The following is a 16770-nucleotide window of genomic DNA, read 5'->3' on the forward strand; positions in this document are numbered from 1 at the left end:
AGAAATGTGAAAATAACTTTCATTTCAGAAAAGTTAATAACTCGTTTTTTATTCTATTCTATAAAAAAATTATGATTTAATTATCTTTGAAATCTCAATTATAATCCTTATTGCACGCCTCATAAGCGAAGCGTTGAGGTGGGTACTACTGTCACTTCGCGCAAAACATCTGATTTTTCAAACTTAAAATGTCTTTATGTATCATACATTGCACTTGTAAGATAATACATACACACACATATTAAGAAAAAACACTATTTTTAACGTTCATGATATTTTTGATGTCATTTTTGTTATTTAAACTAGTTAAAAAACAGTTTAAAAAAGTTCTGTCTTGGACGTCCGTGTGTCTGTATGTGCGGATCCTTTTTCTTGTTAACACGATAGCGACCGAAATACTTTACTAATCGAGTCTTTTTTTTTCTCTTACGCTTCAGTATGCTCAGGAATAGAACCCTTTCATTTTTCAGGGTCTGATTCGATGTGGTTTAATTGTTATTAAATAAACAAAAATAATAATTAATAAATATTTATTAAAAAAAATTATGAGGCGTGCACTTTTGGATTTTCCAAATTTTTTTATCTCTATTTTTTATATAAAAACTGTTTCTATGCACACTTGCCGTTACTTTAACAATTCATTTTAATTAGATATTTATTATTTTCATTATTATTTTGCGTCTTTTCTGCATATAAAATAAAATAAGACTATAAATAAATTGTCTTCCACAGTTCGTTATTTCCTGCACGAATCGTATAAAATCGAACACAAAAAAATAAATGGCATAAAATAAAAATACAGAGTGAAGCTACTTGCGAGCAATTGTAAATCGATATTACGGAGTTAAACTATTGGTTAATATATCGTTGACGGGTAAGACGAGCCGTCGCGTCGTGCGGCTACCTCACCTCACCCGTTCACGGGACATGCGACACCGGTCCATGTTAAAATCTCGATAATACACTTTTTATTAACAAAAACTCGGCAATCAATACCACCTAATTGTCACTTTTTATGACTGTCACAGATCGCGCTGGTTTCGTACGTCTTAACTCTTTATTAGAAACAGTAGCTTTTACATTTTTATGGACTTTTTGATTTCTTTTTTAGCTTCAAAGAAAATAGGCACATAGAATTTGAGATACGTAGCGTTTTTTTTTTATTGCTTACACATACAGCAAAAATATTTACAACTGCTATTAACGCAGATCGATGTCAGTGCTAATAAATAACTTCAGCACCTAGAAAATCGTATCGCAGCCATCAAGGTATTTGATAAGGAGTAGACAAAAACAATACTCAAAGATGCATGAAGTGAGAAAATGGAAACATCAACAGGATATCGTTTTATGCGAATCCAAAAAAAGAGAATATTAAATCGATGTTTGTCTATGACGGTTCTTGTAATGAAGTATGCAATATTTCTAGTTACCAGGCTCATAATAAATTAGCCATTCAATTGCGTTCTTACGCATCATAAACTCTGCAATTGCGGTGGAAGATAGAAAACAATTTCTTTGATTTAAACGTGCAAAGTTATGTATTATCATTAATTAGGTTCTTTAACTACTGTTTAATTTGACGCAAAGATACATTTCTAAAAGAAATAAGAAATCAATGATTGCTATTAGATATATTATGTATACTATATACCTATCTACGCGAATCGAAATAATTCAGATTTCAGTATCTGTGTTTTAAACAGTCCTCCTCATATAATGTTTCATAAGTGCTGACTTAGAAAATTACTGTATGGGCGGATAACGTGCCTAACTGCTCAGTGGATGCGGTTTAATCAGTGGCGTAGCTATCATAGGGCCAGGTGGTGCAGTGCACCAGGGCCCCTGAGCTCAGGGGGCCCTCAAACCTCAGCTTTGAAAAAAAAAATTTTTTTTTCAATTAAAAAAAAAATTTTTTTCGACACACTAAATTCATCAGTTTCCAGTAAAAGTGTTCAACTGTCAAAATTAGATGACATCACCGATTTTCATACTGTACGCACTACGCAGCAGCAACGGTTACAGTGTTGCTAATAAATAATTAAATAATGTCCTATAATATTTATTTTATTTATTTAGTATTGACTACCCTCTCAAACACCGAACGGCCCGATCAGGCCGCGCTATGATGAATTACGCCATTCTGTTAAACATCGTGCGGCCCGATCGAGCCGCGCTTCCTCATTCGACTTTGGACGAAATCAAAAAATACGGACGAAACAACGGATAAATTGAAAAAGTATAGAAATGACTTCGAGTCCTTCAAATCCAAGGCCACCGAAACCGCGAGAAAATACGATATCGATCCTACCTTTCCAGAAAAGCGACGAAGAAAAACTAAAAAGCATTTCGATGAATTGGCTTCTGATCACCGATTCGAAAACCAGGAAGAAGCCTTTAGAGTAACTATTTTCAACAATGTACTCGACATAATAATCAATCAGTTAGATGCGCGTTTTATTGGTATGAGTGCAGTTTGTAAATCGTTCGACTTCCTGATGCCAAAAAACTTGTTTAGCTGGAATGAAACGATTTTACTCGAGAAATGTGATCAGTTTCAGAAGAAATATTGCGATATAATTGGACCCCATTTCTCGCTCCAATTTCTTAATGTATATCATCTGATTCTCCCTCAATTGATGGAGACGTGGTCTATTCGCCAGCTTTGCAAAGAAATTATAACAAAATTTGGCGTGCTCGAATGTGACCTTACGGAAGTGTATACAGCGATGCTACTGTTTCAAACAATTCCTGTTACTTCCGCGGCAGCAGAAAGATCTTTCAGTAAACTGAAGATTATAAAAAATTATTTAAGAAACAGCATTCGACAAGATCGCCTCCGACATTTATCGTTAACTAGCTTTCCACCCGCAGCTTCGCCCGCGCAGGCAAAGAACAACCCGCATAGTTCCCGTTCCCGTGGGATTTCCGGGATAAAACCTATCCTATTTCCCGGGATAAAAAGTAGCCTATGTCCTTTCTCGGGTATCAAAATATCTCTATACCAAATTTCATGCAAATTGGTTCAGTAGTTAAGGCGTGATTGAGTAACAGACAGACAGACAGAGTTACTTTCGCATTTATAATATTAGTATGGATTGCAATAGAAAATGAGGCGGCATCAAACTTGGATTTGAGTGAAATTATAGACGAATTCGCAAAAATTAAAGCGCGCAAGAGATTGTGAATTGGGCGGGGAATTCTGTTAAAAATCGTTTTTTCCATTAATTAATCTCATCTGTATAATAAATATTCTATATTGTCATGTGCGTCGTTGTTTATTTATTCCCTTTTTCTTCTATTAAACACATGGAGATTCTAATCGAGACGACGTATGGATTTAGCCTACTAGGGATAAGTTCACTTACTGTTTTCTATTCTTATTCTTATCAATAATTTTGAAGGCAAATATAAGTTCAAACTACGCGGAAAGAGGGGAGGAGGAGGGCCCGATTCTTTCCCTATGCACCAGGGCCCTTGTCCCCCTAGTTACGCCACTGGGTTTAATTGAATATTTGAGTACATTCTTCTGAACGATTATATTGCGTATTGATCCCTGAACCACAATAACAACAATTACTTAGTATCGCTAATTATATAGCAACAAACTTTACTGATGTATGCCGACAATTAGCTGAGCTCGCGATATTAAACAATTATCTTTAAAATAATTGAGACAATTGGCTTCAGAAAACGCATATTTTGTACCAACTAAGCAGGAGAATTTATATACCTAGATTGTTATGTCAGATAATACGATTGGCATTGCGAAAAGTTTCTAAAAGCATAAATGTACTTAGGTATGTTATAATTTTTTTTTTACAAAAACATGAATTGAAACTTATTCTTAAAACATAATTGCTGTTTAATGAGATCTTAACGTATTTACCCACTGTCGTAAAAAATTACACGTATAAACTTACTTAATTTACATAGGTTCATATCATACCTATGTTTAAGTAGGTACCTGTTTACACATATAAGTACCTACGTAAGGAAACGTTGATTATCTTTGTAAAGGCCAGATAGTACATTACCAATTAAACAGATAATAAATCCAAATTATATCTTATTACGATGCACATCATGTTTATGTATCATTCTTTATAAGTTCCCGTAAAGTTTAATGATCGTTAATGTGAGACCTCCGTTAAGTCATGAATAATAATTCAGTCGCTAGCAGCCATTAATAGCTTAGGTTTTTGTTATACACTGATTACTTATTGTAAAACGGTTGTTTCTTGCTATTACCCAGTGTTTTACAAAATGAGCGCTCAAACTTACCAGTTTTTCATCGCGAAGCATCCGACCACTTTCCACGTCATTAGGTGCCAGGCCAGCCGGTTTATATGCCTATATCTTATTATATAAAACATTTTAAAAGTGTGTGATTTCCACTACAAAGGGTGAGCGTGAGTTCGCAAGAATAAAATTGACGTCAACTTAAAACATTCTAAACAACCTAGGTGTGCAAACCAACCTGTGCAATTAAAGATTTTATCGTGTATGGATTATTAATTATTATCTATTATTTTATTTATATAATAAACTAACTAGTATTCAGCTCCCGGCTTCGCCTACGTCGATTGTGTACCTACCCTTTAGATCTAGAACCTTCCTCGAGCTTTCCATGGGTTAAAACACGCTTTTGAGTGATAGCGAACACTGATGACTGAACAGACAGACTCGGCGGACGACTTTGTTTTATAATTATGAACTATGAAGTGATAAAGTTTACGTCTTCTAATATCTGTATATGTAGTAGGTAGTTTTATTACAATAAAACTTCAAAGAACTCCATTTAAGATCGTTTGTACGAATCAAATATTTTCAACAAATGTGCTTAAGCTGAACATAAATCATATTAAACGCCTTCAAATATTTACAGCGCTTTTCAACACTTATGATTAATTAATACGATTTATTTATGCAAATAGTGTTACACGCAAGCCAGCTCAAATTACCTACCTACTGAAAATAGAAAATCATTTGCCTGAAACATTGTTATACCCAAATATATACATGTATTTAGATCTACATTACGATAATTATAATTGTTAATGTTTCTCGTTCACTCAATTATATTAAATGGAGTGAATGTTAGCCATTTCCCGCTTCGAAACAATAACGCTAATCGGATGGCAGCATCTTGCGAACAATGGCAAGCATAGCTGCTATGTTCACCATGAGTTTCAATTATTTTGGTTCAAACAATTTGCAAGTGTCAACAATAATTAATTATGACCGTTCAATAAAATTTGTTTTGTTAGAAGTCAAAACAAAAGAAGTAGATATAGTTCTTCATTAATTTATTACGAATTGGTGTAGTGAAAAGTGCCTTGGTAAAATAGTTTTCTTTTTTATGCAACTCAAACTCTATCAAATATAACTAATTTGTACCACATTTCCTATATTGTTTTGTACAATGAAGTGTTATAAATAAAATAAATAAAATATATTATTACCGTGAAAGCTTGTGATTTCTTTGCAGGTCACTTTAATTTCCTTACATATCTATACAATTCTTATAATCAATAACAGTACAATAATATAATACTGTAGGTACCTATTAAATTTCTTTTCGTATATCATAGGGCAATTTTATTTTTGGTGTATAATTTACAACGTAGACGGTAGAGCAAGCACTAAAATCTCTATCATTGATGTATTATATAAAATATGAATACGTTATTATGATAGAATATAAATTTTGGAAAATATAAAAGCTATTCCCCAAAGGCAACAAAAATATAGTCATGATACAGTTTTTAACCGACTTCTCACGAAATTGTTATACTGTTAACCTAACCACCTGTAAGCGACGCACTCATAATACTTTAAAAAATTAAAAGTTATTGTATTATGAAAACTGTGAGAATGTTTAATTAGATAAGTGGGATAAACGGAACTAAGTAGACATTGCTTTTAATGAAAGTAAGCATTGTTCTTTGGTGAAATATTTGTAGCTACGTTATGTAGTATGTTGATATCTTTTGTTTTTGATATTTCGTAAGTAGGTTATGCACTTTTTGTTGTCATTAAATAAAAGTTTAACGTTTATTAACTGATTTGTTCGAGAATATTAATCCATAGGAGTAAATAAGTTATGGCGCGAGTACCGATCTATTACTTAATAATTGTTCTGTATGAACCACCACAAAGCTCTTTTCAATAACAATTGTATAATAATTCATAATTCTAGGTAAGCTTCTAAATAAATAATTTCGTAAACACTTTGTAATTATGTTTTAAATATAATTATTTATGATACAATGTTGGTCTGACCTTTCATCGTCACCAGAAAAGGGTGCTCAACTGACTATGAGTTATGACTATGTCACAAAAAAGCTAACGAAAGTAGGCAATATGTCGCCCGAAAAAGCATTATTAGGTAAACATAAACAAAGATTAGTTCCACAATTCAGGGCATAGCTTGGGCCCATCGAAAATTAGTTTCGGACAAGTTCCACGGGAGCACGCCCCTTCGCCGTCATATGCTCGCTTAATGAGTTAACTCGCAGCAAAAAATATGTTCGACTATCTTCACAATACGGCGCATGACTCGCCTCTCTGCGATCAATTATTAATAAAAAGCGGGCCGCTTCATTGAAAGGGCGATTAGCTCAATATTTATATGGAATATTCGGTATCAACGACGCTTTGTGTCCATAATTCGGTGGGTCATGACTAGGCGCGTTTGAACCAACGCCGACCAACGCATAGACCAACTGGCTGTGCAGAACTTACCTATTCCATAACTCTTTTTTAAGGGATATTTTTTGTTAAACTTTTATTAATAAAATAATTATTTACGATTATATTTACAATTTTGATGACATATCTTTAAGCAGCAGACTCTATGGACTATGTAGTTTTATCTACTTACGTGATTTTTTTATAATAAGTTTAAAGAAACACCAAAACATTGAACAGTTCATTTGCAACATACGAGATAAAAAATACCTATTGTCTCGGTCTGGTAGAGCACAGACAGTTGCTTCAGCAACTTGTCCATAAAGAAAGAACGATCTAACGGAGGAAATTATAAAACATGGGACTTTTCCACTAAGTACCTACTTACAATGTGTTATTGTTGAAACTTAGAAAATTAACCATTTTCTTTTTTATCTTGTATGTTATACGGCTTTTTACTTACTATCTAACCTAACGTAAAAACGTAATAAATAACAATTAACATACCTTCTACTGCTAAATTACGTTTTTACTTTGCGTATGTTTGTTTGTAGTTTGCCCACTTAACATTGATTGTTTCAGAGAAATCATTGTGATGAGTAAACACGGGTAGAGTACAAGAAAAGATCATAACAAAATGTAAACATAATGAAAAAAGTAAATTGTGTTATTCTTAAAATTACCATGAATAATTAATTTATTGCAGATCTCTACAGTCGCTGGATTTCGTCATTATAACTCCTCACATGTTTATAAAATGCCTTACCATATAGGTATATAAAATGTCTTCCAAGCGTATCTAATGATTTTTTTTTGTGTAAATAGTTGATTGTTTTATTTCTATCACAATTATGCTCAATTAAGCGGAATAAACACGTATACATTCTCCTTCATTGTGAAAACAATGTAAGAAGGTTAGAGAAGGGTTTATTTTGAAAAAAAATAATGAGTAATTAATGAGCGATTAGGTACTGCGTTTCCGTATATTTTATTCAGAGCATTCAAAGATGTTTTGCATCCACAATTGCAAAACAAATGCTTGGACTTTGATTCCTCAGAGAGGGTAGACAATAGAGGTACAAAAGTTTATCGCGGGCAACGGCAGCTCTATTTTTTCCTGCAGGCCACCAAGCTTGCCCCATTGATGGTACTACCGAATTGATTTGCCGTCTGTTCTATTAGAATTCTTGCCGTGAAAGAAGCTACTATGAAGCCCGAATTTATTTAATCTGATTCAATTCATCATACATCAATCAAAGATGAGCCGACGCTCGCTCAGTAGCAAATGGCTTGTTTTGTAATCTAGTAATATGTTTCGTAATTTAATGTTATTACTGTTTTTGCGCGTTAGAATTGTGAATGTAAAAATTTCTAATTGGTATTTTGTAACGTTTGTGTGCTTTAATTTCCATTAAAAATAGAAACAACTAAGTGCTAGTTTGTGTTCTATTCCATATCTACGAATTTTATAACCTCCTGAGACCCAGGACACCAAAAGTTATAGGATCTTCGTGATTTTTGGAATAGTGGTTGATATTGATGTAGAGACTACGGAAAAAATATTTAAAAAAATCCCCTCCTCCCACAAACCCCAGAATAGGGGGTATCACAGGTGATACTATGGTATCATAATAGTATTAAAAGGCATTAAAATTTATTGAATGTTTTTTTAATCAGACTTTTAATCAACCTTAAACATTGATCAACGAACCTTAAAAATTAATCATGTTTGGTATGAAATTCAAGAAAACAATTGCGGTTTACATTGAAACATAAGAAAATGTTACAAGTAGAACATTTTACGAATGTTAATTGGCTGCATTTATCGAGTCTACATTTAGACCGATTGTTTTGATTGCCCTTCACGCATATTGGTAAGTGTTGAGCTTCTTTTAATCTTTTAGCTTCATGGGGAAGAGGCTGCACAAGCCTACGTTTCCGGTTTGAAGGTAGTGCTACAATATCCTCATCCGGCTCTGAGCATACTCCAGGACTACTGGTACCACTTCGAGGGCTATTACGGGAGATGCGTCGCAGCGAAGGACTTGGACATGACTCTGGAGCGGGAGTTTGACTTCCGTAGATTAAATGGTTGGCTAGGTCCATTTTGAACTCTAAATACTGCTTAATTCGTTTCCGTGGCAATCCAAACTTGGTCGCATCTTCTCGGTATTGAATCCATGCAGCAGCAGCGGAAAAGTCAAAGAAATGATAAATGACTCGTACAGTCCATTTACCAGTTCTGCCTCGAATGGGGTATTTGTATTGGGGTATGATCCCATCTCAAAGGACGGTTTCTTGACCTTCTCGTAGCATTAGCACGTGCAATTGAAAAAAGCGGCTCATCGTCAGAAGAATCCCAATCACTTTCGTCTAAAGGCCGAGGTACTACTTCCTCGGAGATATCTTCTTGCTCTAAATTTAGATATTCCTCGTCTTCTTCATCTATATCTTCACACTCTGATTCATCTAAATTCATTAAATTCTGAATAATTTCACCATCCCGCAACCCTGAAAATGATACGATTTTTAGACGCGAGTGCCCAAAGTATCACCTATGATACCGAAAGAAATGTGCCAAAATAATGTATTTAATTGCATAATCTATACAGTATAACTTCGTGAACGTTTAGTGTAATGACGATTCTAAATAGTTACAACAAAAAACACACGCAAAAACAATATAAAATAATACTTACTTCTGCTCAAATTCGCCATTTCGGTTTTTCTGCGTACCTTCAATTTCAAATTATGATAGGCAAAACCCAGACCAACCAAAACGAGCCGTAGCCACCTAGTAGCATAGCCTAATAACTGTTTCAAGTGATTTTGATAATGATTCAAACAAACCGCGACAAATGGCGTTGCAAAAAAATTATTTTCCCGAGTATCATAGGTGACACCGAGGGTCTCAGGAGGATAATATGTAGTTGTAGTACGGTGCACTTATTCTAAATTTTATGTTATCTTTTATATTGCTAAATACATTTCAAAATATGTATGGCGAAATAATTATAAAACTTCTTGGTTCTCAGCAAATAGAGAGGAAATAAAAAAAATGTTAATAATTAAGCTATAACTTTTTGATAAATGAATAATTAAAAACAAAGGCAGCTGTGATGAACAATTTTTCCTTAAAATTGCTAATGAAAAGGCCTTTTCACGAGCACTGGCGCCGGCCGCCATGCAAATGTGCCGCTTAATGATGCGAGAAGTCACGGCACACCACTAGGTATACTAGGTATATATAGAAAACAAAAAGCTGCCTAGAGGCAAGTTCAGAACAATGTTATGCAAAATTGTAATTAAATATGACCAGGTTTACATAGACTGTACGTAAAAAAAATTGGACTTTGTAAGGAAACTTCGCTAATCAGCTGACCGATTTCCACACAAAGTCCAATTTTTTTTCTACGAATTCAGCAAAGTTGTAGAACAACAGTTTCATGAGAAGAAGCTCCTGTCAAAATGCGTCTGACGTCTTACCACTCACCCTGTATATTTTTACATGTAGGTAGCTATAGCAGTACTGTTTAATGTCGTCGTTATTTCTACTTATCTTGTCATTAAATAAATAAATAGAAAATAGACAGAGTTTCTTTACATTTGAAAGGTAATGTCTCTTTTATGGAGTTATTCAACACTAGCTGTTGCCCGCGACTTCGTCCGCTATTCGGTCGTTTTTCGTCATTCGTCGTTTAAAAAAAATACGTGACACTTTATTTTTGAATGTTCTTAATTGTCTCTTATAAAATTTAACTACATTAAAATTGAATACTCTGATAAGAAAATCTTAAAATCATCGAAAATCATAGACATCGAATATCTGAGGAAAACATGAATGAATGTGATTTAAATTCTACATTTCTTAGTAATTAAAATAATAATCTAAATTAAATGTAGATTAACAGTTTGAGCGCACCATTATAGAATATGTACCTAAGTAATAAATTACGTTAGTTTACATAGTAACTTTACTAAAAACACGATGACTTTCTTTCGCGCTCGGTACCACAAACTAAACATGTTTGTGGTACGTGGCCCGCGTCACTTTACCCCCCACGAGTTCCCCTCCGTTGCTATGCGAAAATACATTCGTCGCCCTACTGTAGGAAAAATTGTAATACTGCGGCCTGGGCGTTATAACACGCTCAGGGAATTCCTGAGTGCTGATAGACTTCCGTCTATCGGCATTTATACCAATTTTATATTAATATCACCATCTTGAGGAAAAGCTTCTAATGTCGATTTAAAACGCATATATACGGATTAACCTGATGAATTAACATGTTCTAAAATTGTGAAATGAGTTCAGTTTTAAATTCGAGAAATATTGATTTCTTTTATTCGATTATTCGTCGTAGTCGAATACAAAATATATTTAAAGAAACTTAGGTTGGCCTTCAGGCAAAAGGGATCCTATCAAATGATAAACTTGACCTTGTATCTTAAAAGTAAGAATGAAAGGAGCATCTAATAATTGTTGAGCACCAAAGGATCATTTAAAACGCAATACTATAAGAGCTAATATTGTCTAAGAACTGTTTAGATTGCACATGTTCCTCTAAAACTTAAAAGTAGTGATTTCAAAGGTTCCGGCGTATCTTCAAACGAAAGCCTACTCCTTACTCCACGGCGTTAATATCGCCTATACAGAAGATGATCTGTAATCAATTGTGAGGTTTATTTATTATTTATTTATTTATTGGAATTATTCTTACAAATTATTACAATAACTTAAGTCTAAGTCCCACAAAACTGCACATGCAGTTTGACTGTGGCAAAGCAAACCCACTTTTATATTATTTTGTCGGACCACACCACCGAATTTGTAGATTGATCTTCTATGTTTACCTCTAAGTCATTAAGACTATGTCGAAATCTGTCTGCAATAAGACGGGCCTCTCGCTATTCGTCCGTTTAAAGAGACCAATAGTTTCAATTCTTAATATTTCATTAAACAAACTTATTAATCGTTCTTGTCTCAAATAATGGTAATATTCGCGTCCCTACTCTAGTCATTGCTTATGCTCATGTTCATCTTCGAGAGATCGAATAATATTATGGTGCACCCTATTATTTGTCAAACGGTCTTCATATTGAGTAAAAGTTTCAGAATTCTCGAGATAAAATATGACGATCGTGATCAGCTGTGAGACGTAATTCCCTCTCAGTGAGGGTTTCGGTCTCACGGGATAGTACATGCCGTTCGCGGTCAGCTGTGAGCCGCAATTCTCGTTGTGAAGCGGTTTCAGGTTCGGCATAACACATGTTGTTTTCGGTCAATAGTAAGCCTCTTATCTCTAACGATCCTTGAGAACTCTTACTTCTCATTTTCTTAACTTTGCTCGAATTTCGATATATAAAGATTTTTTTGGTGGCACTGATGCGGGTGAATAAAAATTAAAACGGACTAAGAGTGTTATAATCTCAATCATCATCATCAATACATATAATAAAATTGTGGAAAAGTGATGTCTGTACAATTAAAATATGTAGAAAAAAATTAGCAGGTGTTATTATTATCGAGAAATCGAGAGAAACCATTTTTTTCTCTTAAAAGCTCCCCCCCTCCCACTTCTCGAACTCCGATTGACCGTAATTTATTTTTCCTTACATTTTTATCATAATATCCTTTTCTAATGGGTTTCATCCTACTGCGATTTTTTTTTGTTTCAAAAATTATCTACCCTGGTGTATAGGTAAATTTTCCACATAAAATGTCCTTTAAATTATGTCGTATTATATTTTTAACCCCTGACGCAAAAAGACTGGTGTTATGTGTTTGACCGCTATGTATTTCTGTGTGTGTGTGTGTGTCTGTCTATGGCACCGTAGCTGGCTAACAGGTAAACCGAATTAGATGCGGTTTTTTTTGTTAGGCAGAATATTTTCCGACGCTGGTTCTTAGATAAAGTGTATCAAAATTGGTTCATCCACTTATTATACCTACATAGGGGTAAAAGTGGGAATGAAAAAAATGAAAGTTATAATATATTTTTAAAGATCGTCGGGAAGTTTATGAAATTATTTATTCCTTTTTCTATACACTTTTCTTCGTCTAAACGGTTTAGTAACGTGCTCTCTCTCTCTTCAGCCTTTAGTTACGTGCGTGAGACAGGAAAGATCTAATTTGGATTTGTTTCTGGATTTGATAAAAACTGAGTATCGATTAAGCTGATCAGTGGCTACTGGCTACACCATAGATTATTAAAAACATCCGTTTAAGAAAGGAAGGAAATAGAATTTGCTCCTCTCCCCCCCCCTGGTTCCTAAAAAATAATATGACATAATTTAAAAGAAATTTTACGTAGAATTAGTTAGGCATTTCTTTTTTGATTTTCGATATTATATACTAATCATAATTTTTAATTACAATATGTAGTAACTATTTGGTATAGGTTAGGCATTTCATTTCTTGATTTTCTTTAATAATTTGGTACGTAAGTTTTTTAGCTCAGTTTAGTAAGAAATTTTAATAACAATTCTTTTAATTATTTATGATAGTACGTATTTACTCAATAATTGTATGTTAAGTAGTAATTTAGCATGGGCGTAGCCACGGTGGGGCTAGGTGGGGCGCTTACCCTGGCTTTGATCTGGTAGGTACTAATTGTGAAGGGGAGTGGGCGTGGGCGTGGGATTGGGACTGAACGTGGCATATGGCGTGGGAGTGCGAGTGGGCGCGGGAGTGGGAGCATGAAAATAAAAATGATTTTTTATTGTTGCCCCACCCTGAGCCCATGGTCATAGGTCCCATAGTCACTATTCCACGCGAACGAAGTCGCGGGGACAGCTAGTAGACAAATATAATCAGAAAGCTAAGCTCAACCATAAAAGATAGACATTTATGATGTCGGGAGATATTTTTAATATAATATGGAGAACATTTCTTTCATACTTGATTTCTGTGTAGCTTTAACCATTAAGATACACGCATTAAGAACGCACACGCGACGAAAGCTTAAAAATGGAGTTGCTGCTCTGCTCACGAATATGAAAAATAATTGTACCAAGTTTCGTTTAAATCCGTCGAGTAGTTTTTGTTTCTATAACGGTTATACAGACAGACAGACGGACAAACATTTTTGACGTCGATGTCGATCTCTAATCACCTCGTGATAGTTATATTTATATAACTATCACGAGGTGATTATAGGAAATATATTTCATGTGCAGAATTGACCTCTACAGATTTAATATAAGTAGGTATACATATATTTAGATTCCAATTTCCATGTAACGTTAAATTCGACTATATAATAACTAACAGACAACGCAGGTTACTCTCGTTTCCGTAAGTTGAGGCGGCTACATATTCGGTCCTAATATGACTTTTTGTGAACGAAACGACAGCGCGGTTTAATTCGATGGCAACACCATCAGAAAAAAGGAAATATTTTTAACTTTGAAAAAATATTATGATTTACACTATTAATACTATTTTAACATTAACACAAAATATAAGACTATGAGTGTGTAAAAATAAATCCAGCTAGTTTCACATCACACTTATGTTTATAATTAGGTATACGACATGAAAATATATTAATTACCAAGCAATAATCATACAGATAAATACTGAACAAAAGTATTAACAGTCAAAGCATATTTTTACTAACAACATGTAAATGATGAAGGAATAATAATTATCAACGAACTAACCTTTTTGTATTAGAGTCCCGCCTCGTGATCGAATTATTAAAACACGAAGATTTTTAAAAATGTAACCAATGAACACAATCAATATTAGATTAACTGTAATGGTGTCTAGTTTGACTTAAAATAATATACATCTACCCTCACTTTTAAAAATGTAGTATATTCACACGAATTATATAAGCGCACCTTATAGGGAAGGGAAGATTTATTATGGGTTAAAGAGTTAAATAAATAAATAACATAATTATATTTAAATTATTAATTTTTAACATTGTGTTCAGTAGTGTTAGCATGTAAATTGATTTGATTTTTACGAAATCTCATAGATGGCGCTGAATCAAATTTGTCTTTATAGTACTAAGATTCATTAAACAGTTTCTCTGCCCAAATTACGTAAATGACGTAGTTTTTATAGTGTAAAGCTAGATAATAGCATGGCTTACTCAAAAACAACATTTAAACATGAGTCTTTAGATTGTACGCTGTCGTAGTTCACGGAATACGTAAGAAAAGTAAAGGTTCACAGCTCCTCCCCCGGAGGTGATAGCATGATAATATGTTTAAAAAAACCTCACACGACCTGTTAGTAATATTCATGCAAAATTTGAAGTCAATCTATGCAGTACTTTTCGAGATTAGCTCGGACAAACATACAGACAAACAGACAAACAGACAAACAGACAAACAGACAAAAATTCTAAAAACTATATTTTTGGCTTCTATATCGATTATAGATCATGGATTATGTATTCTTTAAAATAAATATTCAATGTACAGTTTTGACTTTCCTACGATTTTATTATATGTATAGATAATAAGAAAAAAAAACCTATATGAAGTAAGAACATTCGATCGTTTTGGGAACGTCGATGCACTTGACAAAATAAATTTAATTTGATAAACTATTTTACGCACTACTGTTACATATAATTTCATAATTCGATATAAGCTACAAGACACGGTTTTACAATGAAGACAGTAAGCTATGCGTTATTCAGTAACAATATAAAATTTATCAACGTCACGATTAAGACATTCAAAAGTGTCTCTGGGGACAACTCATCAAGCTTGAAGGGGAAGATTATAGCATGAAAGAGCTCAACAATACTCTTTTAATTTGTCATTATGCAGCAATAAAAACATCATAAATGAGAGCTACAAAAAAGTTCAGGGCTAACAAAAACCGCGCGCTGGGGCGAAATTCGCAAATCATGCCGACATAATGATGGCCGCTTGAAAAAAATTTAAATCAAAAATCAAAAGGCCGGACGGGGCACGGTAATGGTTTAAAGTCATTTTTCATTCGAGTCATCCGTGAATCAGAAATGAAAACGGTAGCCATCGGCTCCGCTTCCATTACGCGGCTGACGACTCCGCGCTCGATTACAATTTCGGAGGTCCATTTTCCAATTATAGAAGTAGGTACATTTATTTTTAACTAACTCCCATGACTTTGTTCGCATTTTCATAACACTTTGACGCCCTGTCTTCATTTTCTCTCATATAGCCTGTCTATTTTAGGCAATAATCTATATTATCTCGCTAAATTTGAAAACGATTAGCTGCCAAGTTTGGTGATGAAAGCATATCCGCCGAAATTACATTCGTATTTAATCTCGTTAATCATAGTTATGTAACACGTTGATGCATAAAGATGATAAATTATGTTAGATACATAATTCAATGTGTGTATCAGGTTTTGAACAATCGAATACAGCAAAATAAGCGGTTTTATATCAAATATTTCCTTTTAAGTACCTACCTAAGTGACTAATTGTAGTGTATTAATTTCATTTTTATCTTATACTAGCTGTTGCCCGCGACTTCGTCCGCTATTCGGTCGTTTTTCGTCATTCGTCGTTTAAAAAAAATACGTGACACTTTATTTTTGAATGTTCTTAATTGTCTCTTATAAAATTTAACTACATTAAAATTGAATACTCTGATAAGAAAATCTTAAAATCATCGAAAATCATAGACATCGAATATCTGAGGAAAACATGAATGAATGTGATTTAAATTCTACATTTCTTAGTAATTAAAATAATAATCTAAATTAAATGTAGATTAACAGTTTGAGCGCACCATTATAGAATATGTACCTAAGTAATAAATTACGTTAGTTTACATAGTAACTTTACTAAAAACACGATGACTTTCTTTCGCGCTCGGTACCACAAACTAAACATGTTTGTGGTACGTGGCCCGCGTCACTTTACCCCCCACGAGTTCCCCTCCGTTGCTATGCGAAAATACATTCGTCGCCCTACTGTAGGAAAAATTGTAATACTGCGGCCTGGGCGTTATAACACGCTCAGGGAATTCCTGAGTGCTGATAGACTTCCGTCTATCGGCATTTATACCAATTTTATATTAATATCACCATCTTGAGGAAAAGCTTCTAATGTCGATTTA

At 34.0% G+C, this 16770-nt stretch overlaps 1 long non-coding RNA gene across 1 annotated transcript; it reads right to left on the reverse strand.

Moving 5' to 3' along the window:
- Positions 1-8294: 8294 nt before the first annotated feature.
- On the reverse strand, positions 8295-9434 carry LOC149909504 (uncharacterized). The gene is made up of 2 exons (XR_016458319.1): positions 9393-9434; positions 8295-9204 (listed from the first exon to the last, which is right to left on the reverse strand). It is a non-coding gene; the product is annotated as an uncharacterized LOC149909504 (long non-coding RNA).
- Between the last annotated feature and the right edge of the window lie 7336 nt (positions 9435-16770).

This window comes from Colias eurytheme, chromosome 3 (assembly GCF_061535395.1).
Source record: "Colias eurytheme isolate Ceu_HAF_F1 chromosome 3, ilColEury1 Martin Lab GWU primary, whole genome shotgun sequence".
Taxonomy (NCBI): Eukaryota; Metazoa; Arthropoda; class Insecta; order Lepidoptera; family Pieridae; genus Colias; species Colias eurytheme.